Source organism: Scyliorhinus canicula, chromosome 15 (genome assembly GCF_902713615.1).
Source record: "Scyliorhinus canicula chromosome 15, sScyCan1.1, whole genome shotgun sequence".
NCBI classification, from domain to species: Eukaryota; Metazoa; Chordata; class Chondrichthyes; order Carcharhiniformes; family Scyliorhinidae; genus Scyliorhinus; species Scyliorhinus canicula.
Window position 1 is genome coordinate 121,517,141 of NC_052160.1, and position 24,461 is coordinate 121,541,601.

Consider the following 24,461-nt stretch of genomic DNA (forward strand, 5'->3'; position numbering starts at 1 on the left):
GGGGGGGGGGGGGGGGGGGGGGGGACAATTTTGATTAACAGATGGGTTATTTTCTCTGCTACCAAAACCACGATGGATCCCTACAGGAAATGCATGATGGTCAGTAGGTCTTTGGCAGGCACATTGGTGGTATTGGTCAATGCTAACTTGCCAAATTGCAGCATTATTTAGGAAGCTGTTGGCTTCTATTCCTGATCTGGAAGTGTTGGTTTTGGAGCAGATTTAAACTGTGTACTTGATCCTAACTTGGACCGTTCCAGGCCTAAGCCGTTGGCTCCATCTGAGGTAACAAAGGTGCTGTTAGCTTTTGCAGACCAATGGGAGGGCAGACCCGTGGTGGTTTTTACACCCAAGAGATAAGGAATTTCTGTTCTTTTCCCAGGTCCACAAGGTTTATTCTAGGATCGCCTTTTTTCTGGTGGGTAGGTAGGTCTCTTCTTCCCTGGGCGAGGAAGGAGTACTCGGCTATAATAATTTGACACCATGCTCTGCATTTGGTGGACTTGGTTTTCGAGTCGGGCTCCGCCAGTGCCCACCATGGAGGCTGGATGCAGCGCTCTTAGCGGATAAAGGGTTTTGCGGGCACATGTCTGCTGCCGGATAGCAGGGGAGTACGGCATGTTGATGTTCTTAGATGGATTATTCTTTCCGGTGATGGAGAGAGTGAGTCGGGAGAAGATACTCAAAGCTATTGGATTGATGCAAACAGATAAAGCTCCTGGCCCTGATGATGGGTTTTGCATTGAGTTTTATAAGAGGTTTGTGAAATGAAATGAAATGAAAATCGCTTATTGTCACGAGTAGGCTTCAATGAAGTTACTGTGAAAAGCCCCTAGTCGCCACATTCCGGCGCCTGTCCGGAGAGACTGATACGGGAATCGAACCGTGCTGCTGGCCTGGTTGGTCTGCTTTAAAAGCCAGTGATTTAGCCCAGTGAGCTAAATCAGCCCCTGATTTAGCCCCTGGGTCAGTTGACCCAATGGACATGTTCAATGACACCTTCGGCATGCTACATTTTCGCAGACTTCTATGAAGAATGTATGGAGACAATAATCAAAAAGACTTAGACATCCTCAAAACATCATCTTCAGGAGCTGACATGGTTTAATATCACCTATTTTACTTGGATCAAGATCAGGGTTGCACGGTAGCCCAGTGATTAACATTGCTGCCTCACAGAGCCAGGGACCCGGGTTCAATTCCAGCCTTGAGTGACTGTGGAGTTTGCACATTTTCCCTGTGTCTGTCTGGGTTTTCTCCGGGTGCTGAGATTTCCTCCCACAGTCCAAAATGTGGAGTTTAGGCGAATTGGCCATGCTAAATTGCCTCTCAATGGCCAAAAGGTTCCCTCAGTGGCCAAAAGGTTATGTGGGGTTATTAGGTTACGGGGATAGGGTGGGGGTGTGGGCCTTGGTAGGATGCGCTTTCAGAGGGTCAATGCAGACTTGATGTGCCGAATAATCTCCATTTGTACTGTAAGGATTCTATGATTCTATGAAGGTCAAGGACCCCATGGAATGTAGGTCATATCGACCCATATCGCTATTGAACGTTGATGCCCAACTATTTGCCAAGGTGTTGGCATTGTGGCTGGAGCCATGTCTCCCGGAGGTGGTTGTGGAAGACGAGAAAGGTTTTGTTCAGGGTCAGCAATTGTCAGCCAATATACGGTGGTTGTTGAATGTTGTTCTTTCCTCCTCTCCCTGGCCCAAACCAGAGCGATTGTATCCATGGATGCAAAGAAAGCATTTGACAGAGTGAAGTGTAGATACCTTTTTTAGATCCTCAGGTGGATTGGTCTGGGGCAAAGGTTTATCTTGTGGGTTTGGTTATTGTATAGGGCAACCACGGCATGTGTCCGTACTAATGCCTTGAGCTTCGGCTACTTTCTATTGAATAGAGGAACAAAACAGGGGTGTCCACTGTCCCCTCTCCATTTTGTTTCAGCAATTGAAATCATGGCCAGTGCTTTGAGATCTTCTGGTAAGTGGAAGGCGATAAGCTGGGGGAGGGAGCAACATCGTCTGTTCTTATGCTGACGACCTGCTGCATCATATTGCAGATAGTCTCTACTATGGCTGAAATAATGAAGCTACTGAGGAGTTTTGGCTCCTTCTCAAGGTACAAGTTGAATCTGGGGAAGAGTGAATACTTTCCAGTTAATCCCCCGTGGAGGGCAGCCAGCCTGGGGATGTTACCTTTTTGTCTGCCAGATCTAGCTTTTGTTATCTGGGTATCCGGGTGGCCCATGATTTGGCTCTGCTTCATAAATTGAACGATGCCAGTTAGGTGGGCAAGGTTAAGGCCGACTTGACAAAGTGAGATAACCCTCCCCTGTCCGTAGCGGGCCGAGTTCAATCTGTTAAAATTAATATTCTCCAGATGTTTTTGTTTCTTTTTAAGGGTCTCCCCACTTTTCTCCATAAATCTTTTGTTGTTTAGGTTAATAAGTTTGCAGCATCCTTTATATGGGCGGGTAAGACTGCAAGGATCTGTAGGGCATTTCTTCAGAGGGACAGACAGTCGCAGGGTCTAGTTCTGCTCAATTTGCTTTTCTATTATTGGGCAGTCAACATTGAGATGGTGCTGGGATGTTTCAGCGAACGGGATTCCATGTGGGACAGATGGAAGTGAGTTTGTGTAGGGGCTCTAGTTTAGATGCATTGGAGAACAGCCGTGTTCTCCTATCTCCCATTTGTGAACCTGTTGGCGGTGTCCACTCTAAAGATATGGAAGCAACTTAGACAACATTTTAAGCTTGGATCCATTGTTGACCCCTATTTGTGATAACCACCAATTTACTTATTTGCCCTGTTGAGATTGGACTCAACAGGATCCCCTCGGGAATTCTTCGCAATCCTTGCCATGCATAAATTTGCATGATGAAGTATTGGGAATCGCTTCCTGATCTCAGCTGCAATTCAATTCCGGCAAGAGTACATAGACTCCCAAACAGAAGAGAATGTTGCCCATTCCCTTCAAATAACTTCTACAGATACCTGGAAGATCTCTAGCAAAACGCAAAGGACACTTTAGCAGTAGGGGTAGTGTTTGGATAATGTCCCATCATTCAATGAAAATTATTTAGCGTTATTCCCAGCCAATAGTCATTCATATGTCACCCAAATGTCCAGCTCTAATTCCCACAGGTGGAAGCAAGCCTGGGTGCAGGTTTATGTCATTATGTTGTTTCTCCGCAGCCTGAATCTGATCTTCCTCATGTACTGATCTTCTTCCACGGCCAAGGAACCGATTCTCTGGTGACAAATCCACTACCCAGAGATAGTGTATACATTGTATGTCCTTTCACTTCTGAATCATCCTGTTCGCCCCCTCTTCCAGTTGCACAGTAATGTTCCAGCCATCGGTTACTCTGTGCACACTCTTTGACAAAAGCTGGTGATAGCTATTCATTTCTATTTGCCCGATGTTGATCATTCGAAATCTTCCTACTTGATCAATTCAATGTTTTTATTCGCAAAGAAAACATCATTGTCCATCTCAGAACAAACCGTTATTGCATAAATAAGGTTTCATAGATAAATCTGCATCAATGAGAGATCCATGCCAGATGGAATCACTGCTTCTTGCTGCCAAATGGCCTGGATCATTCAATGGTAAAATGTTCATTTTTTTCCCTTTGATTCTCTATGGGCTTTCTGTAGTTTATATTGATGCTAGTTTCCTCAGCTGGAATGTGCAATGTTAAATGTCTTCATTGATTATTCTGCACAAAGTGCAAAGTAACTGGAACTGTGCGCAGTAAATGCTTTGGATTCAATCATTGATTGAGGAATAAACAACTGCTGCTGACCCTGTCCAAGGTGCTTGGTGAAAAACTATTATTAATCCTGGTTTAATAGACGCTCCACTCTAAAGGCAAAACAATGAACCCTACAGTTCATCATTAGGATTTCATAGCTCAATGAAATACAATGAACCATTTAACAAATATGATCAGAGATGAATGCATTGGCTTTGAAAGAGATTAAAAACAAATTGAACCTTTGTAAAATGTGATATAAGCACCCATGGGAAGTTCAGTCTCAGAACTAGTTGACTGACAGGATCCAGGCAAAGTAGAATATAGAATATTTGTAACATTTTGTCGGGCTTAAATATATACGTAAATTAACTGATTATTTATCCGGCATTGGTAATTTCAATATAGGTGTGCTTTCTTTCATCATATTGTTTCAATATACTGCTCAACCTAACAGAAAACATGCCTCTTGCATCTTCAGGATCAAGCATTTGAATAAGTTCACTGAGCCCGTTCTCCCACCAGGGAACTGTGTTTGAAGAGGCAATTGGCTGTACATAGGACTACAACAAAGCAGTGCCAATTCTCCAAACTCCACTAGCCTTTACTCGGAACGTGGAAACTTTACCCTATTTGTTGTAGGAATGGTAAGAAGTCTTAAAACACCAGGTTAAAGTCCAACAGGTTTGTTTCAAACACGAGCTTTCGGAGCGCAGCTCCTTCCTCACCTGAGGAAGGAGCTGCGCTCCGAAAGCTCGTGTTTGAAACAAACCTGTTGGACTTTAACCTGGTGTTGTAAGACTTCTTACTGTGCTCACCCCAGTCCAACGCCGGCATCTCCACATCATGTTGTAGGAATGTACATTGCTTATGTATGGATGAACTAAAAACATAAATAATACAGCAAGGAGGAGGTAATTTGGCCCATTGAGTCCTGCACTACCCCATTATATGTTATCTCCCTCTGGTGGCTGGGAGCCTGGGTTCCCTCACAGGTGCAGCCATCTTGGTTCATTGTATTATACTGTTGACGCCAGAGCAGAATTAATGGACCAGGATCGATTCAGTGACTGTGGAGGGGCTAGCACTGGCGGCACGTGGAACACAGTCGATTCCAATGAAAAACGGTGCAGGATTCACCAGGTTTGTGATTGACACTCGGAAAGCTGCAGCCGCTTATACACATTACAATTCACACACACACACACATCCCAGCCAACAAGATGGCATCGGTTGTGCTGGAGCACGCCCATACAGCTGATGGGTCAGCTGGGGCAAGAAGGCATCTAGGGGGGTGGCCTGGGGGGACACCCATTTGATGTGTGGCCCGAAGTTCATACTGGGCTGTCAGCGGGGTGCATAGCTGCATGGTTGCCTTTACGGCTGCGGCAACGGTGTTCCGTGCCCATCCATCCCGACCCCACAGCCCACCTCCTGGCCACCTCCTGCTACTCCTCCCAGCCCTGGCAGACGCCCCCCACTCCGGCCAGCAGCACAACTGTCAGCAAACTATGGCGATGTTGACACTTTCCGTACCTCCTCTCTCTCTCCCTCAGCAGCCACGATGCCAGTTTCACGATTTTCAAAAGCACAAGTGAACCGTGCCGTCAGGAACTTGGCCTATCGGACGTGGAGAATGGCGGAGGCCCTGGAGAATATCCGTCCAGGCCGGCTAATGATATGCAATGGGTGTTTATTGTACGTGCGTTCCGGATCGCCTTGACGGCGCTGTCGAGGTGACGGAGAATTGTGATTTGGCATCAAATCAGCACCCGCCGCAATTTTTGCGTCGGAACCTATTCTCCACCCAATCGCATTTCCCGATTTTGACGTCAGCCAAAGGAGAATCTGCCCCACAGTCTCTGGGTGAAGAAATTTCTCCTAATCTCAGTCCTAAAGTTCCACCCCTGTGCTGAACCACTGTGTACACCTTTATTAGGGGATGTAAGGTAGGACCTGTACTACAGGTTCGCCGGTAGCCCCGGCCGGCTGGCTCCGCCCATAAGGAGCCGTATAAATATGCGCGTCCTCCATTGATCTGCCATTTCGCCAGCTGCAGTAGGAGGCCACACATCTGGCTGTAATAAAGCCACAGTTGTACCCAATCTGAGTCTTTTGTGCAATTGATCGTGCATCAACCCCGCATCCTCAGACTGTGTCCCCTGGTTCTGGACGCCCCCACTATCGGAAACATCCTTCTTGCATCGACCCTGTCTAGTCCTGTTAGAATTTTATAGGTTTCTAAGAGACTCCCCTCATTCTTCTCAACTTACTTCAACAGTAACTGACCCTTCACTGCTCAGGTACAGTGTCTCGTAGATCAGTAACGGGAGAGGTAAATCTGGGCTTCGGCAAGGGTGAAACAGCTGCCTTTCAGCAAAGTAGAAACAAAAATCCTTCAAGATAACTTTGTCCAAAGTTTAAGTAGTGTTTGAATATGTCCTGAAAACGTTTGACTTTATGATATTTTAATTTAATAGAAAGAAATAATTAAAAGAAAAGCAGCAAAGCAATAAACAAGAAAAGGGGCGGTCAGATTTGCGCTGTATCTCCAGCACTAAATTCACAGATTGACTTTCAGACATCACATTTCAAGCTTAAACCTTCGCAAGATTTAGTGCTTGTAAGCCATGCAGCGAGATCGAATGCTTCCACATAGAATAGTAATTCATCTCAAAGTGGTGAAGCAACAGTGGACTAACAACAGTATTATCTCACTTCATGAAAGCAAGCCACTCGGCAGTGAAAAATGCAATTGTGTTTTAGTGTGGCAAGTCCATGTACTGGACCATTCTACCACTCTGGCTGAAAAGTAAAGTATGCAGACCGTGGGCGGGATTCTCCCATTCGGCGCGTTTCACGACGGCATGAACGGACTGCTGGGAGTACCGATTCTCGCCCCCACAGGGGCCCTGCACAGTGCTGGAGTGGTTCATGCCGCTCCAGCCTCCCATCCTGGTGTGAACTGTGTACCGAGGGATCCGTGCATGAGCAGTGGCGCCGGCGTCAATGAGGACATGCGCAGTGGCACCGGCGCCAACCACCACATGCACGGTAGCCTCCCTCAACGCGCCGTTCCCGACTCAACATGGGCGGGAGTTCAGGGGCTGTCGCATACGAAAATAGGCCCGGGGAGCGAGAGGCCGGCCCGCCGATTGGTGGGACAGGCACCATCGGCTGCCCGCCACTTCCCGATCCCCCAAATGTTGGGAAACGTGAATGTGGTGGGGAGGAAATCTTTCTAATCTATTGAGTACAGCATGAACCAGGTCAAGCTTTGAGAAAATGAGTGGATTGTTCCAAATATATCATCACAGGTGAGTAGCAGGTAAGAAAAGTGAGAAATATTAAGAGGAGCTGCTGTTAAGTATGAACAAAATACATCAGGGTATGAAGTGATTGTTACATTTCAAAGGTTGAATATCTAATCAAAATGACAAAATCATTTAGGACCTATTTCATACGCCTGGACATTCTGTTGCTACATGGACTGAGATCCAAAGGGTTAAATTGAGAACCCATTTGTTTTTAAGCACTATGCGACCAAATAAGACTCAAAATTCAGACTAAGATAGACGCGCACACTTCCAAGAGCACTTGGTGCCGAGAGGGAGGGGTGGCAGGTTGAGCCTGCGTCTTGGCCTAGCCAAGCTGGCCATTAATAGATCCAGGCAGTGGATGTCGAGGGGATCGTCCATCCCAATTGTCAGGCCCCTCTTCCACAGCTATGTTTGCTGTCGGGTATCCCTGGAAAGGGTGCGCGCGGTGTCCACCAGCACCGTCAAAGCCTTCCGTGCCTGGTGGGCACCGCAGGGACTAGGATGCATTCTCGCCCCCAGGAAGCAATTATTTTTTTTTAACATTTTAAGTTTCTTTGATGCGGTATCCCTTTAAGGAATTGATTTTTTAAAAATTCATCCCACCATTTGTTGATTCAGTTTGTTTGGTTAATGAAAAGAAGCACACTTCCAAGAGGAAGGCTGTGGAATGTTATCTCGGTAATGGAGTTTGGAAGCACCTAACAGCCACCAGTACCAGACAGAGAAGTGCTGTGATGATAGTGGTGAGTGAGCAACATTGATTTGAAGCACTGAGCAGAATAGCGTTAGACATTGTCAATTGCCTATAATGATCAGATGTAGAGCTCATTTGAACTGACAACCAAGTTGGTCATTTTACCTCGATTACAACTGAATATTTCTGTGAGTAGTCAAAAATAGAAGGCTCTTGAGCCAATGGTTGGAACCCAGGTACTTCAGTGTCTCCCAATCTTGTTGTTTACTGTAGCAATCATACTGTATTGTAAAATAAATTGAAAGCAATCTTAAATGCATGAGCATTAAATATATTTTGCAGGCATGGATGACTAAGTTTATGTTGCTTTGTAAATGAAATTGGGCATGTGAAGAACCAAAAAACATGTTCAAAAGATCTAAGTTGGATAAAGTATAATTAATTAAAATATAATTATTCCAAGCAGCTAAAACTATAATTTGAGTTTTGCTGCATCAATTTTATGACACACAGCAGCTTAAAATTGTTTTACATATATAATGAAATGAAATGAAAATCGCTTATTGTCACAAGTAGGCTTCAAATGAAGTTACTGTGAAAAGCCCCTAGTCGCCACATACCGGCACCTGTTCGGAGAGGCTGTTACAGGAATCGAACTGTGCTGCTGGCCTGCCTTAGTCTGCTTTCAAAGCTAACGATTTAGCCCTGTGCTAAACAGCCCCACACGTATGTATTTTTATATTATATGTATATATATACATATATATATATATGGAATGTGCGTAATGTGTAGTCAACAACTTAGAAAATATTTGAGTCTAAATTGTAGTTTGAGCTTTTTCCTGATGATGGTTGTCTGTGTTAAACCCCTGCCAATGGGTTCAATGGTAGGCAGGGAAGAGAACACAGCGGAGTCCAAAAATTAGGGGCGGGATTCTCTGCTGCCCGACGGCGATATCGCAATCGGCGATCGGGTGGAGAATCCCCATTTACGACTGAATCGGGGGCGGCGCCTTTTTTTTGGATATTCCGCCTCCTCCAAAACGCCATCATCGAGGAGCACGGCACACGTCGCGGTGAAGGGGGCGGAGCATGTGCAACCTGCATGAAACAGGTGCCGCCCCCGATTCGGTCGTAAAAATGGATTCTCTGCCCGATCGGCAATTACGATATCGGCGTCAGGCAACGGAGAATCCGCCCATTGTCATCGAGGGTCGTCCATCTTTTAGCCTCAGAGTGTTGCTGGAGATTCATCAGGGTAATAAAAGTAAAATATTGCAGACGCTGGAAATCTGAAGCAGAAACAGAAAATGCCAGACAAACCGGCAGCATCAGTGGAGAGAGAAACCCGAGCTTGTGTTTCGAGTCCATATGGCCACTCTACCCATCTCTCCAACTATATAATTAATTACATTTCCACCTCTCGTCAGTTCTGTAGAACGGTTGCTTGGAATTGAAACTGGGAGCAATGTAAAAGGACAAAAACAGATTCCCATTTCTGGCACGTTTAGTGGGGTGTTTCTCGGCACCTGCAGTGCCAAGAAAGACCCGGCTATTTAACGGCACTTTGCCGTTTTTCTGGCTTCAGCGTGGAATGTACCGCCGAGGCCGCAGTTACATCATTCCGAGTACTCACGGATTGGGGCACCCTTTTTAAAGGCCACCCTGATCTTCCAACCCCCTTCCCCCCCCCCCCCCTCCCCCACCCCCCACAGCCACCCAAGTCTCTTAGGGGTTCCTCAAGTCCCCCCTCACCCTTCCTTCCATGAGCAAGGCACCACGTGCCCAACTCCTGGCATGGGTAACCTGGCACCTGGGCAGTGCCCCTTCCACCCTGGCAGTGCTAACGTGCCCAGGTGCCAGCATGAGTGCCAGGCTACCCTGTCCAGAGCCCAAGCACGTGGGGGGTTTCTAATGGCCTGGGACACCCACTCCAGGGGCCGCTGGGAAAGATGAGATCACGATGTCTCACAAGATTCACTTGGTTCTCATGAGATGTTTCGAGCATCGCAAAACTCCTGAGCGGCCTCCTGCGAAATTCAACGGCCTCGCCGCGTCACCCTGATCGGGCATAACAAGGCCATTAAATCCCGCCACCTCTTTCTCTCTCTAGAGATGCTGCCAGACCTGTCGGGTTTATTCAACTTTTCTGGTTTTATTTAGTTCTCAGATGTACCATCTTCTTTCTTCAACTGTGCAACAGTGATGTTGGGCGACCTTTCAGTTTGGCACCCAGATACGATGGTGGGGCATGCACCATCATACCCACCCCTCCACAGTATACAGCACTGAACTCCCAGGTGCATAATTAATGAGTTTAGGACCAAAGGACATGGCATGGTTACCAGCCAGATTCCTGCCCTCACCACAGGACTTCGTCCCAGATGGGAGGTATCAGCACCTTGCCACCTGTGAAGCAAAAACTTGCATCCTCAAATGTACCATTTGTGGGATAAAGGTCTGGGATGATGATGGTAAGTGGCGACGTCACATGAGTAGCTACAGGGTACTGTTCTGGGGACCTGGGTTTAAATCCCAACATGGCAGCTGGTGGAATTTAAATTTAATAAATAGTTCTAGATTTGAAGTTTAATCTGAGTAAAGGTGGCCATCGATTATTGCAACAATAAAAACCCATCCAGTTAACTAAGGCCCTTAAGGGAAAGAAATCTGCCGTTATTAACCTGGTCTGGCCTATATGTGACTCCAGACTCACAGCAGTTTCTTAACTTCCCTCTGAAATGGCCGAGCGTGCCACACAGGTCAATAGAAATATGGGATGCCACTTGCCATGATGCCCACATCCCATCCAAAAATATTTTTTACAATCTCCCTAATTCCAGTATATCTTTCACAAGATCAGGGTGGAATTCTCCAGCCATTGGGATTCTCTTTTCCTGCTGGCAGCACATCACTGCCCGCAGGTTTCCCGGTGGCATGGAGTGGCTTCAATGGGAAATCTCATTGGCAAGCGTCAGGAAGATAGAATTCCGTCACCAGTGAACGGCATGTCGCCGAGAAACCCCCTGGGTCATTCAGCCCAGATCAATGTTTATCAGTTAGACTATGAGGCAAAAATTCTTTACACGTTAAATAAAAGTATAGAAGCAGTAAAACATGACAAAATATCAATACAAGGAGTAGACAGTCTTAATTTATGAAAACGATGGGACCTAGGGATGGCATAGTCAACTACAATTCTTATTAGAGCGCAGAGACGCATTGCTGGGTGTGGAAGAAACAATGGGTGCGATCTAACCCCTGCATCGCGCCGGGCACAAATCCGCGTGAGCCGGTTAGATCACGGGGCGGCCTAAGTTGGGAACGGCGCCGGGCGCCAATCGGTTTTCGATCTAACTGGCTCGCTTCCATTGGCGAGATCCGGATCCTGCCACAACGTGGCGAGAAACCATTAATCACCAATGAAGACCAATCTCCACATTGTTAACAGGACATACCTCTATCTAATGGCCTCCTGTGATCTCACTGTGAGTAGTCACACAAGCGCGAATTAGTATTGGTCCACACAAATGTGGACCAGGCATCATGGTACCTAGTGGTCTCCCAGGCCATTGGAGATTCCTGGTGGTCAGACACAGGGCAGGTTGGCACCCTGGCTCTCTCTCTGTCTGGCACCAAGGCACCTTGGCATTGCCACCCTGGATCTTTCAAGGTGCTAGGGTGGCAGTGCCAGGGTACCTGGTGTGCCAGGGTGTCACTGCCAAGGGTCAGTGTCTGAGGGAGTCATGTCCTTGAAAGGAAGGTTGAACGGGTATGAAGTTTGGGGGGGGGGTGAAGGGCAGGTATGAAGGAGCCTCCAGAATGTTGGGGGAAGTGAAGGGTAGTGGTCCTGGAAAAGTTGCAGCAAAAGGGGGCGTGGGGAAGCCTGAAAAGGGAAGGCCCTCAGAGACTCCAAAGTGGGGTGTACTCACTTGGGAGGTTTTGGGATAATGCACATGTGTGTGGGGGGGTGACATTGCCCATGAGCGGGGTTTGTGGTGGACCCTCAAGCTCACTTGGAGATGGGGGGGCAACATTTCAAAATGGTGGCCCAATCTCTGAGGAGCCAGTCTGGCCAGCAAGTTCAGCTCCCTAGTGATGAAAATAATTCTAAGTGTGAGCTTGATGGGGAAGAAACCCCCCAGGCCCCAAGAAACTGACTAAGTATTTTTTCCCATTGTATTCAGGCTTTTGCCAGACTAAAGCTGAGCAACTGGAGCTCTGTTTTATACCTTGCGGTGCATTTTATGATGGAGCTAGAAAACAATGGTTGAGTTTCACAGACCTGACATCTTTCTTAGATAATGTGCTAATATTGCCACATCCTCTCTATATTTCCCTCAGGAACTCCGCATTCAGAGATTAGAATAGTCAGTTCCGCTGTCTGTCAGTCCACGTGTTAACAGTTTTCAATAGTCAGAGGTGAGATTTATTCTCCCTTTAACGTTATAATTCTGCCATCACATTGCCTTAACAGTTCCCAATAAAAAAATTGTAAATCAATTCGGCCAAAGTTTTATTTACAAGTCACATATAAAACATTTCCTCAACCTCCCCTTTTCCAATCACCACAACTTAGACCAAAATTCTGAACAAGCACATTGGATGATGCCATTTTTGATAACTGCTTCCTCTGGGATACATTGACACCATCTGATACATGCAGCCTGTTACCTGTGCTGAGGCCATCAGAGCAGATCTTCATATTTAAAGAGGACCCCACTGACTTGGGAGCAATCGGATTAAAAGGAAGATAAAAAGACTATTCAAAGACTTGCATTTATGCATGAGCACAAAAAGTCCCAAAGTGTTTTTGCCAGTGAAGAACATTTTGAAGTGTGGTCGCTGATGTAACGTAGGAAATCCAGCAGCCAATGTGAGCACAGCAACGTGGGAATAAGCTGATCATCTCTTTGTTGTATGTTGTTGATTGAGGGGTAGATAGTGGCCAGATGCCAGGGACATTGCCCCCGCTCCTCTTTGAAGTAATGCCATTGGATCTTCCGCTCAAACCTGACAGAACAGATGGGACACTGGTTTATTTAATTTGAAAGGCAGCACGTCCCAGAGTTCAGCGCTCCTTCAGTACCGCACAGAAGTGTCAGGCTTGATTTTGGTTTGTGCTGAATCCTGGGATTAAATTTTCTGGCCTGACAGCGGGATTGTAGCGGGGTGGGGGGTGTTGGGCGGGGGGGGGGGGGGGGGGGGGGGGGGGGGAGGGGGGGGGGGGGGGTTTGAAGCGGGACATGCCCCTCTGTGTGGGAATTGAACTCACAACCTTCTAACTCAAAAGTGAAAGTGCTCCGAACTGATGGGGACAGGAAGGTAGACAGTGAGCACGTTGCTCCAATTTAATGCCCATCTACCTGGTTTCTGTCAGCTGGGAAAAGTTAAGACTGAAGTCAATGCATCCATTGTGTAGACTTGCTGACTTTTATGAAATTATGAAATTTTCAGTGTGTGTACTTTATCCCGCAATCACACTTATATATTACCCATTGGAGGAGAATCTTCTAAGGGCAGACAGAAGACCTGTCCACTGCCAATCAACACTCAGATAAGCAGTAAATGGCAATGGGCTTCTGAGAGTCAGCGGTACTGTGCGGCCTCTTGGGATGGCAAGGGCCAAACGCTTTCCATCCTTAACTTTCAACCAATTGATCCAGAATTGAATTGCATCTGACATTTTATAATAATTTTAACCCCATAAACATGTAGATTTGAGTTGGGTTGGAAACCACGATGTCAAGAAAAACTCCCAACCCAAATTTAACCTGCCTCATACAAAAAAAATAGATTCAGTAAGTGGGCAAAGATCTGGCAATTGGAGTATAAATTGTCCATTTTGGCAGCAACAAAAAAAGAGCCCTGAGATACAGAGAAATCTGGGTATCTTAGGGCGGATTCTCCATTCCACAGTCTAAGTACTCCCATTAGCACAGAATTGCAACACTGTTGTGCTGCCACTAGGAGCGCTGGCGTGCAGCAATTCATGGTATGCCAATCGGCCAGCATGCTGGCAACAAGCATCCTGCCTGAATCTGCGAATCTGCAAGAAACTGATTCACTGGGGCCGGAAAAGCCATTGAGAGGAGGACAAACTGGAGTGGTTTTTAAGTTTTCCACGCAGCCCACACTCTCATTACAGCCAACAAGTGGCACATAAGAGACCCGCTCCCAGGTTTCTGGATGCCAAAATCACAAGGATGCCGGATGCCCTCGAGGAGAGGAGAGACACTCTCTTCCCAGGGGCGGGGTGGAGACAGCAGCCATCGTTAATGAACAAAGCCTTTGAGCATGTGGCAGAGGCAGTGAGTTCTGGCAGCCTCACCAAGAGAACCGGCATGCAATGCAGGCAAAAGATGAACAATCTCCTTCGAGCGGCTTGGGTGTCCCTGGCATCGCTCCCACCCTTCACCCCTCACATTTTCCCCAATCCTCGATATTCCAGCAACGCTCCACCTGACAGCATGTCCCTGAACCCACTCTCCAGGAAACTCCAACACATGTCCTACTCTCCAAGGCCAGATGCCTTGCCCACACATGCCATGAGCTAGAAACCACCCCCCTCCCCCCATAAAAAGCTAACCGGCTGGCATCTCACTATGGTCCATCTGTCTCCCCAAGGATATGATTGGCCATAATCGGAGAGAGCGTCGCAAGACCACCGGGGTTAACCCAGAGATTCGGGTCCAAACCCCCTTCTAAGAAAGGAGCATGGAACCCTCAGGGAGGCCAAGGAGAGGGCAATGGCTGACAAGGTGTTTGGCCTGCGGCGAGGAAGTAAAAGTCCAATTCAAATCAGATCTCCCTACCTCAAGTGAGTCCATCCTCTCCCACAAACCTGTTCTTCCTTAGATCTGACCCCATGTCTTTTGTGCTCCAGGATCCCCATCAGATGAGGCCAAACCATCTGTGGTTGCAACCTTCCGATCCAAATCCTCAGAACACCCTGCTCCAGGGAACAAACTGACCCCTCGGCACTGCTTTTGCCTGCATCACCTACCATCGCAGAGACTATCACCTCGGAGGGTAATGTTAGTGATCAGGTTCCTGGATCACCCTCTGGTAAGCACCACACACACCCTGCAGCACATCAGGTGGGAGGCAGGGACTCCCAAGGGAGTGGACCGTCAGAGGGATGCCCGTCCCCGAGAACAGTTACCGGCAAGACAGAGGTCATGTCTCTGGAAAGGATGATCCCATCACGGGTTCAAATGCAGCTTCAGAGTCAGAATCTACAGGAGGCGGTGACAGCAACAGTCTAGCGCTTGCAAGAACAGCTGGATGAGTCCAATTGCCTTCAGGTGCAGGAGATATTGCCAACAATGCGTGGCACCCAGGCTATCCCTGAAAGGGTGGCATCTGCCGTTGAAGACTTGGGGCAAGAATTAAGAGTCATGTGACAAGATATCCAAGGCTTGGGGCACACTGTCCTATCCATGTCTGAGATGCAGGACAGGGGGTCTAACCACTGACAGACATGTCCTGGCTGCATTGAACATTGCCCTGGCGCTGCAGAGTTTGGCCCATTCACAAAGGGTCATGGCTGAGGGCATCATGATCATTGATTGGACGCTAACTGACTTAAGCCAGTCAGAGGGACATGTAAAAATCACAGAGGCAATGAGCGACATGGCTCACTCACTGAGGGATGTGTCCCAATCAGAGAGCTCCAGGGCTGAGGGCATTGACACCTTGGTTCAGACCGAGTCGGGCCTCCAGGATTGACAGTGCCAGGTGATGATGAGGGTTCTGGAGCTCACCCTGGCTCACCCTCCATCCCTTGGGCCAGCAAGCACCCTGAGGGAGGAGGAAGTGAGGCTGCCCATCCTGGCACTCCCGCAGGGGAAGCACTGGAACACTTCATCTCCCACACCTGACACTGGCACATCTGCTGGCATCAGGTAGATTAGAGTGACATGTCATCACCTGTGACACCTGTAAATTGGTCTGACCAATCAAGGCCCACGGACACCTGCCAAGGACATCACAGGGTAAAGGACAGATGAAGCAGCAGGCCACCTTCACTCTTTATGTGCTGTCTGGGGCAACACCCAGAAAGAGCGGCAGTGCATGAAAGATAAGGAAGATGAAGATTCCTAAGTTGGCACCGGTGTGGTAGATTGAACCTTGAAGCAGGGTAGCATGGTGGTTAGCATAAATGCTTCACAGCTCCAGGGTCCCAGGTTCGATTCCCGGCTGGGTCACTGTCTGTGTGGAGTCTGCACGTCCTCCCCCTGTGTGCGTGGGTTTCCTCCGGGTGCTCCGGTTTCCTCCCACAGTCCAAAGATGTGCAGGTTAGGTGGATTGGCCATGCTAAATTGCCCGTAGTGTCCTAATAAAAAGTAAGGTTAAGGGGGGGGTTGTTGGGTTACGGGTATAGGGTGGATACGTGGGTTTGAGTAGGGTGATCATGGCTCGGCACAACATTGAGGGCCGAAGGGCCTGTTCTGTGCTGTACTGTTCTATAATCAATTTGGAAATACGCACCATTAAACACTTTTACACCCCAGTCCAATCTGATTCCAATCTCCACCCCTCTGGTGGGAAGGATGGACTGAGGCTGGGTGTTGGTTAGTTGCCGGGGGAGGGAGAAAGGGGTTCAGGACGTCTTAGGCACATGAACATTCCACATGTATACACGCCCATCTAATGTGACTGCCCTTGGGAGCCGCAGTGTGAGACTGCCAAGTGTGATAGCTTCCCCAGTGAATGAGCCAAAAACCATTCACCATGTCCCACCAATCCACCCAGTCCTCCAGGGTTCTGGGGCCCATGAGAAGGAGACCCCATCGCACAACAAAGCATCATCCGAACGGACAGCGGTATGGGCCGGGATTCTCCTGGAATCGGCGGGGCGGCACATACAGGCGCCAAAGAGCAGTGTGAGCCACTCCGACGTCGGGCTGCCCGGAAGTTGCGGAAACGTCCGCACTGGCTGTCACTGGAGGGGTTTATGATGGCACTGGGCGGAGCCAGCAAGCAGGGATCTACCCCCGTACCTGTAGTACAGGTGCCTTACCATATTACTTCTCATATACGTAATATATACGAACAGTGGTGGCTACCACATTCACCCCCTGTTAAAAAAGATTCCAGCGGGGTGGTGGGAAAACTATTTACACGTATGTGAGCATTTTTAAAGTGTACAGTTTGGGGAAAGTTCACAAATTTAGCCGGTCGGGTGCCTTGATCCTCCGTTGTGAGCGCCACAGTCCCGGTGGCGATACAGGCGCCGGCTTGGTCGCCGGTGACTCCGGGAGCATGTAGTCCTCATCTTCATCCCCGGGTGGGACCAAGAGGAGGACAGTTCGTCCTGGAGTGGGGGCTGTAGTGAGGTGCGCTGGGGGGATGATAGGTGGTGCCGGGGAAGTTGGGGGGAGATGGGGAACCAGCTGGTGCCAGGTCCCTGAGGGAGATTGTGTCTTGGCGACCACTTGTGCGCTGGCACATGTACCTCGGGATAGGGCATCGGGGGGCTTGTTAAGCTTACTGGGGCGATACAAAATCTCGTAATTGTAGGTGGAGAGCTCGATCCTCCACCTCAAGATTTTATCATTTTTGATCTTGCCCCGCTGTGTGTTATTGAACATGAAGGCAACCAACCGTTGGTCAGTGAGGAGAGTGAATCTCCTGCCAGCCAGGTAATGCCTCCAAGTACGCCACATAGGCGTACTGCAGGTTTGCATGGAGTCTGCACCCTCTTGACCAACGGGTCCGCCTTGTGGAGCCACACATGCTTACGGAGGAGAATGGGTCCTGGAGCTGCCAGCCATGTTGGGAGTGAAACCCTGGAGGTGGAGGTCCTAGGGAAGGCAAGGATACGTTCATGGGGTTGCATTAGTTGCAGTGCAAAGTAGCGATCAGATGGAGTGGAGATCGTCGGGGAGGACCTCCTGCCAGCGGGAGATCAAGAAATTTATAGACCGTAGGGCCAGCAAGACGGACTTCTAGACCGTCCGTTCTCCCTCTCCACCTGCCCGTTTCCCTGGGGGTTGCAGCTGGTCATCCTGCTCGAGGCAATGTCCTTGCTGAGCAGGAATTGATGCAGCTCATCACTCATAAAGGAGGATCCCCGGTCGCTGTGGACGTAAGCGAGGAAACCGAACAGAGTGAAGATGCTATTGAGGGCTTTGATGACTGTGGCAGACGTCATATCAGGGAATGGGATGGCGAAGGGGAATCTGGAGTATTCATCGACCACGTTAAGGAAGTACGTGTTTTGGTCGGCGGAGGGGAGGGGTCCTTTGAAGTCCATGCTGAGGCGTTCAAAGGGGCGGGAGTCCTTCACCAGGTGCGCTCGGTCTGACCCGTAGAAGTGCGGTTTGCACTCCACGCAGACCTGGCAGTCTTTGGTGACCGCCCTGACTTCCGAAATGGAGTAGGGTAGGTTGCAGGCCTTTATGAAGTAAAAGAACCGGGTGACCCCTGGGTGAGAGAGACCATCGTGTAGGGCCCGGAGTCGGTCCGCTTGTGCGCTGGCACATGTACCTCAGGATAGGGCATCGGGGGTATCGTTAAGCTTACTGGGGCGATACAAAATCTCGTAATTGTAGGTGGAGAGCTTGATCCTCCACCTCAAGATTTTATCATTTTTGATCTTGCCCTGCTGTGTGTCATTGAACATGAAGGGAACCGACCGTTGGTCAGTGAGGAGAGTGAATCTCCTGCCAGCCAGGTAATGCCTCCAATGCCACACCGCTTCCGGCTGGGCCTCCTTTTCGACGGAGGAATGCCGAATTTCAGAGGTGTGGAAGGTGCGGGAAAAGATTGCCACGGGTTTGCCGGCCTGGTTGAGGGTGGCGGCCAGGGCGATGTCTGATGCGTCGCTCTCGACTTGAAAGGGGAGGGTCTCATTGACCGCATGCATCGCGGCCTTGGCGATGTTGGCCTTGATACGGTTGAAGGCCTGGTGAGCATCGGCCATCAGGGAGAAAACGGTGGAGTGAATGAGTGGGTGGGCCTTGTCCGCATAGTTAGGGACCCACTGGGCATGGTATGAGAAGAACCCCAGGCATTGTTTGAGGGCCTTGGGGCAGTGGGGGAGGGGGAGTTCCATGAGGGGGCGCATGCGGTTAGGGTCGGGCCCTAGAACTCCATTTTGCACCACATAGCCAAGGATGGCTAAGCGGTTGGTGCTGAACACGCACTTCTCCTTGTTATACATAAGGTTCAGGAGTTTGGCGGTGTGGAGAAATTTGAAAAGGTTAGCGTCCTGGTCCTGCTGGTCTTGGCCGCAGATGGTGACGTTATCCAGGTATGGAAAGGTGGCCCACGGTCCGTACCGGTCAACCACTCGGTCCATCTCCCGTTGGAGCACCGAGACCCCATTAGTGACGCCGAAGGGAACCCTATATAAGTGGTAAAGGCGGCCGTGTGCTTCGAACACAGTGCATTGGCGGTCCGCCTTGCGGATGGGGAGCTGGTGGTAGGCAGATTTCAGGTCCACTGTAGAGAAGACCCGATATTGTGCAATCTGATTGACCATATCAGATATGCGTGGGAGGGGGTACGGGTCGAGCTGCGTGTACCAATTGATGGTCTGACTGTAGTCAATGACCATCCTGTGTTTCTCCCCAGTCTTTACAACTACCACTTGGGCTCTCCAGGGGCTGTTGCTGGCCTCGATGATGCCTTCCCGCAGTAGCCGCTGGACCTCCGACCTGATGAATGTCCTGTCCTGGGCATTGTACCGAGTGCTCCTGATGGCGACGAGTTTGCAATCCGGGGTGAAGTTTGCAAACAGGGAAGGTGGGTCAATCTTAAGGGTCGTGAGGCCGCATACAGTAAGGGGTGGTAAGGGCCCGCCGAATTTCAGAGTTAGACTTTGGAGGTTGCACTGGAAGTCCAGGCCGAGTAGCAAGGCAGCGCAGAGGTTGGGGAGGACGTAGAGCTGGAATTTGCTAAACTCTACGCCCTGGACGGTGAGAGTGGCGTTGCACTACCCCCGGATCTCCACGGAGTGGGACCCGGAGGCCAGGGAGATTCGTTGAGTAATGGGGTGTACCGTGAGGGAGCAACACCTTACCGTTTTGGGGTGGATGAAGCTCTCCGTGCTCCCGAGTCGAGAAGGCAAGGTGTCTTGTGGCCATCAACTTTCACAGTCGTTGTCGCGGTTGCGCAGTTATGTGGCAGGGGCGAGCTGCAGCTCGTGTTGGTAGGCCCCGGGCTGGATGGCGGCGGTTGCAGGCGATGAGCGGCCAGATGAGGTGCCCGACGAGCAAGAGTCCTGAGGCGCCATCCAAAATGGCGCCGAAGATGACGGCACCAACGGGGCGCATGTGGCGGTCGCGTTAAAGATGGCAGTGCCTACTGGCCGCACGAGGTCTGATAGGGGGAAGATGGCTACGCCCGCGGGCTGCACGTGTTCTGATGCGGGGCAGATGGCGGTGCCCACGGACGCACGTGGGTTGCGGGGATGAAAATGGCGGCACATACGCGTCGCACGTGGGGGGTTCAGGAACAATGGGCCTAGTTACAGCGGCGATTGACCGGGCCTGGCACACTGCAGCGAAATGTCCCTTCCTCCAGCAGGCCTTGCAGATTGCGCTCCGTGCCGTGCAGCGCTGTCGGGCGTGCTTTGTCTGCCTGCAGAAATAGCACTTGGGCACCAGTTGGCTGGCTGCCGCACGGCGCATGCTTGGGGTTGGCTGGGGGCGGTCGCTGGTGGGGTCCACGATGTCCAGGAGGGGGGCACCGTGCGGTCGGGGGCGTACGCTTGTACATTACGGGAGGCTACCGTTAGTGAGGTCGCGAGTTTCTTGGTCGCCACGAGTCACCGTGTGTACAGGATCTGGAGTTTCTGTGCTTCTGAGGGTTGTTCTGTCGCTGATCCGATGTAGGCTTCAAAGCAAGCTCACCAGTAGTCGAAGGCTGACGTGGCATTGTCTGCTTGAGGGTGCAGCTGCAGGTGATCTGGCTTGATGCGTAGATCCATCGCTGTAAAATCTCTGCTTAATAAATTGATGCACTATCAGCCGAAATGGCTGCAGCTCGGTGAGCACACACATTTATACTCCGCCTACTGGGCGGAGCCAGCAGGCAGGGATCTACCCCGTACCTGTAGTACAGGAGCCTTACCATATTATTTCTCATATACGTAATATATACAAACAGTGGTGACTACCACAACAATCAAATCAGCTATGATCTTCTTGAATGGTGAAGCAGAGTTGAGGGGCTGAATGACCTATTCCTGCTCCTTGTTTGTATGTTCATATATATGTTAATAGACACTCACTTTCAATTTCAATGGAGGTAGGGCCACCAATCCATTCTCAGTAGCCGGATCCCTGATTTAAATATGTTAATTATGATTTTATCACTCTTCTCACTGGTCGACTGGGCTGCCCAGTCCTTTGGAAATCTGGGAGCTGAAGGGAGGTGAGGACTGCTGGATGGAACGGGCAATTGTCCCTCACGTCCTCTGCTTGTGGACACAGGAGTGCTTCCCAAGACAAAACGCTCACTTCTTCACCCTCCCAGAGAAGGGATCCCCTCCTTTTTTCTCTCCAGCCAGTTATCTTCCAGACTATGCCATCCCCAGCCTGCCATTTTATTATCCCTGGTCAGTGATTTCTCTGGATGACCCCACGATGTACATCCTCGCAGCCCAGAAATTGCTCTGTTCTTTCTCTCTGCAGCTGGCTGCGGCCTAGTGCCCCAGAGGAACCAGCCGACAACCAACCAGCCTCTCAATAATAACTTTTGGCCAGACTCCAGGGAAGCTTTTCTTCTGGGTTTCCCGACTGCTGAACTGTGTCCCTCCACCAACCAGGTTCCCTTTCCAGAAATATCGGTGAAATAGCTGGAATGGGCGGGTTGCCTTATGAGGAAAGGCTGGACAGGCTAGGTTTGAATCCACTGGAATTTAGAAAAGTAAAACGGGCCTTGTTTGAAACATGTAAGTTCCTGGGGGTTGTGACATGGAGAAGATCCATGGCGGAAAATCCAGAAATATCACAGTGAAAATGGGCGATCGAAATGGACAATATTGGCAGGTTCCAGTGGTTCTGTTGCCCAAACAAGGATTGAGTTTCTTCAGGAGATAAGGGGTGAAAAGTACGTTTGAATGCTAATGCAGTGGTTAGCATTGCTGCCTCACGGCGCTGAGGTCCCAGGTTCGATCCCAGCTCTGGTTCACTGTCCATGTGGAGTTTGCACATTCTCCCTGTGTTTGCATGGGTTTCACCCCCACAACCCAAAGTTGTGCAGGGTAGGTTCATTGACCACGTTAAATTGCCCCTGTATTGAAAAAAAAGAATTGGGTACTCCAAATTTATTTTTAAAATTTAAAAAAGTTTGAATGCTAATGATACAGAAAGGTTAGAGATAACAGGACCAGTGGGTGACTCTGAAAAGTTGGCAGCTTTATTGTGGTTCCTGTGCCCTGTCAGAAAACACTAGAAACTATAAACAATATAATAATGATTCCGTTTGTTTGCTTATACGCCAGAGAATATGTTTCATGGACATTGTCATGACATGCAGACATGCAGAGAATGATATACAGACAGGCACAGACAGGCAGCTAATGAACACAGAGAACAGGACATGACCAATGAGCAGGCAGGACACTTAGGGGTGGTATCTCACTATAAAAGGCACAATACACTCACACTCCCTCTCTTTTCCACTGATGAACATCTACAGAGTGAGTCAGGGTGTATTTACAACATCACACCTCCAGCACGTGGCTAAGAGCTAGTCTGGTTCAGTCAGACAGAGTAACCACACTTAGGTTATCAGAGAGTCGAACTCATAGAGAACTGTGCTAACTGTGCTACTGGTTCAATAAATCAGATTGAACTAACTTCAAGGTCTGGAGTATCTTTTGGTTAAAGCTGCACCCAATTGCATCCTGTGTCATCCCAGAGTACATAACACAACATGCTACCAGGAGACTGCTTAATCTAGGTGGTTTACCTCAGTCCGTCCCGTGACGACCAGCGAATGTATACTGAAAATCAAGCATATGACCCTGTCAGTCGCAAGTTAAATCTGCACAGTGCTTGAACACGCCAAAAAACGCTATGCCCTGTACAAATTGTCTGAAAATGAGAAACGTGCCCCCCATGTGGCAGAGAGTGTGCAGGCCATCTCCTGGATGCAGCACCTCAGCATTGATGAAAGCGGCCATTTCGCGTGCTTTCCCGGGGCCCCACGCACGCGCGATGCGAACGGGATAATGAAGCAGCCGACACCCGCACTGCGCATGTGCGACGACGTGCGGAGCGTCAAGACGCCGACATCATGATGTGCTCGAACTGCGGCAATGTCCACTTAAAGAAACACTGTCCTGCAAGAGGCAGGCGATGTTTAAACTGCGGGAAGCCTGGACAATATATAGCCTAGTACAGGTCTGCACCACCAGTCAGGGGCCAACGCTCCCAATTCCGACAACGGCGCGTTCAGAGTGTGCAACATCGATTACAGGATTCTGATCCTGGCAGCACAACGGATCCAGAGAAAGAATTCCTGGACTCTGCCTATTGTCAACCACTGCTCCATCCAGTTTAAGCTGGACACAGGTGCTTCTGCAACCTCTTCTCACAGGTAAATTTCAAATGAATCAAGAAGCCCCCCCAAGGTCCTTCCAACAGCCTGCAGGCTCCTGGATTACAACGGAAATGCTATCACGGCACTGGGTTCCTGCCATCTACTCATCTCCAACCAGAGCACCCATGCATGGTTACGTTTTGAAATTGTCAAACCAGATAGGACATCCCTACTTGGCGCACATGCCTGCAAGCAGCTGAACCTCGTGCAGCGGGTTTACACAATGATTTCCTCCAATGTGGATCTTCAGGCTGGCATTGACGACATCCTCGCTCAGTATCCAGATGTGTTCGATGGGATGGGCACGCTGCCATATCGATACAAGAGTCTACTACGATCTGATGCCAAGCCAGTGGTCCAGGCACCGCTGAGGGAGCGCCTGAAGGCACAGCTCAAGACCCTCAGCAACAGGGCATCATTTCCATGGTAACCGAACCGACTGACTGGGTCAGCTCGATGGTATGTGTTAGAAAGCCTTCGGGAGACCTGCGCATCGGCATTGATCCCAAGGATCTCAATAAGAATATAATGCGTGAACACTACCCTATCCCGAAGGAGGAGGAACTTACCAGTGAGATGGCACATGCAGATTTTTTCACCAAGTTAGATGCATCACACGGATTTTGGCAAATCCAGCTGGATGAGTCCAGCAGAAGGCTCTGCACCTTCAACACACCGTTTGGCAGATACTGCTATAATTGCATGCCGTTTGGCATTGTCTCGGCATCGGAGATCTTCCATCACATCATGGAGCAGATGATGGAGGGCATTGAAGGGTTTCATGTACGTGGACGAATCATCATATGGTCCACGACCCCTGAAGAGCATGTTTCCCATCTCCAGCAGGTATACCGCTGTGTCCATGCCAATAACCTGAAGCTCAGCAGGTCCAAATGTTGCTTTGGCATGTCGACACTCAAGTTCTTAGATGACCAGATCTCTCAGCAGAACGTGCGCCCGGACACAGACAAGGTCAAGGCCATAAAAGACATGAAGGTCCCTGTAGACAAGAAGGCGGTATTGCGCTTCCTGGGCATGGTCAATTTTCTGGGCAAGTTCATCCCAAACCTGGCCTCACACATCACGGTCCTACGTAACCTGGTGAAAAAGTCCACTGCCTTTG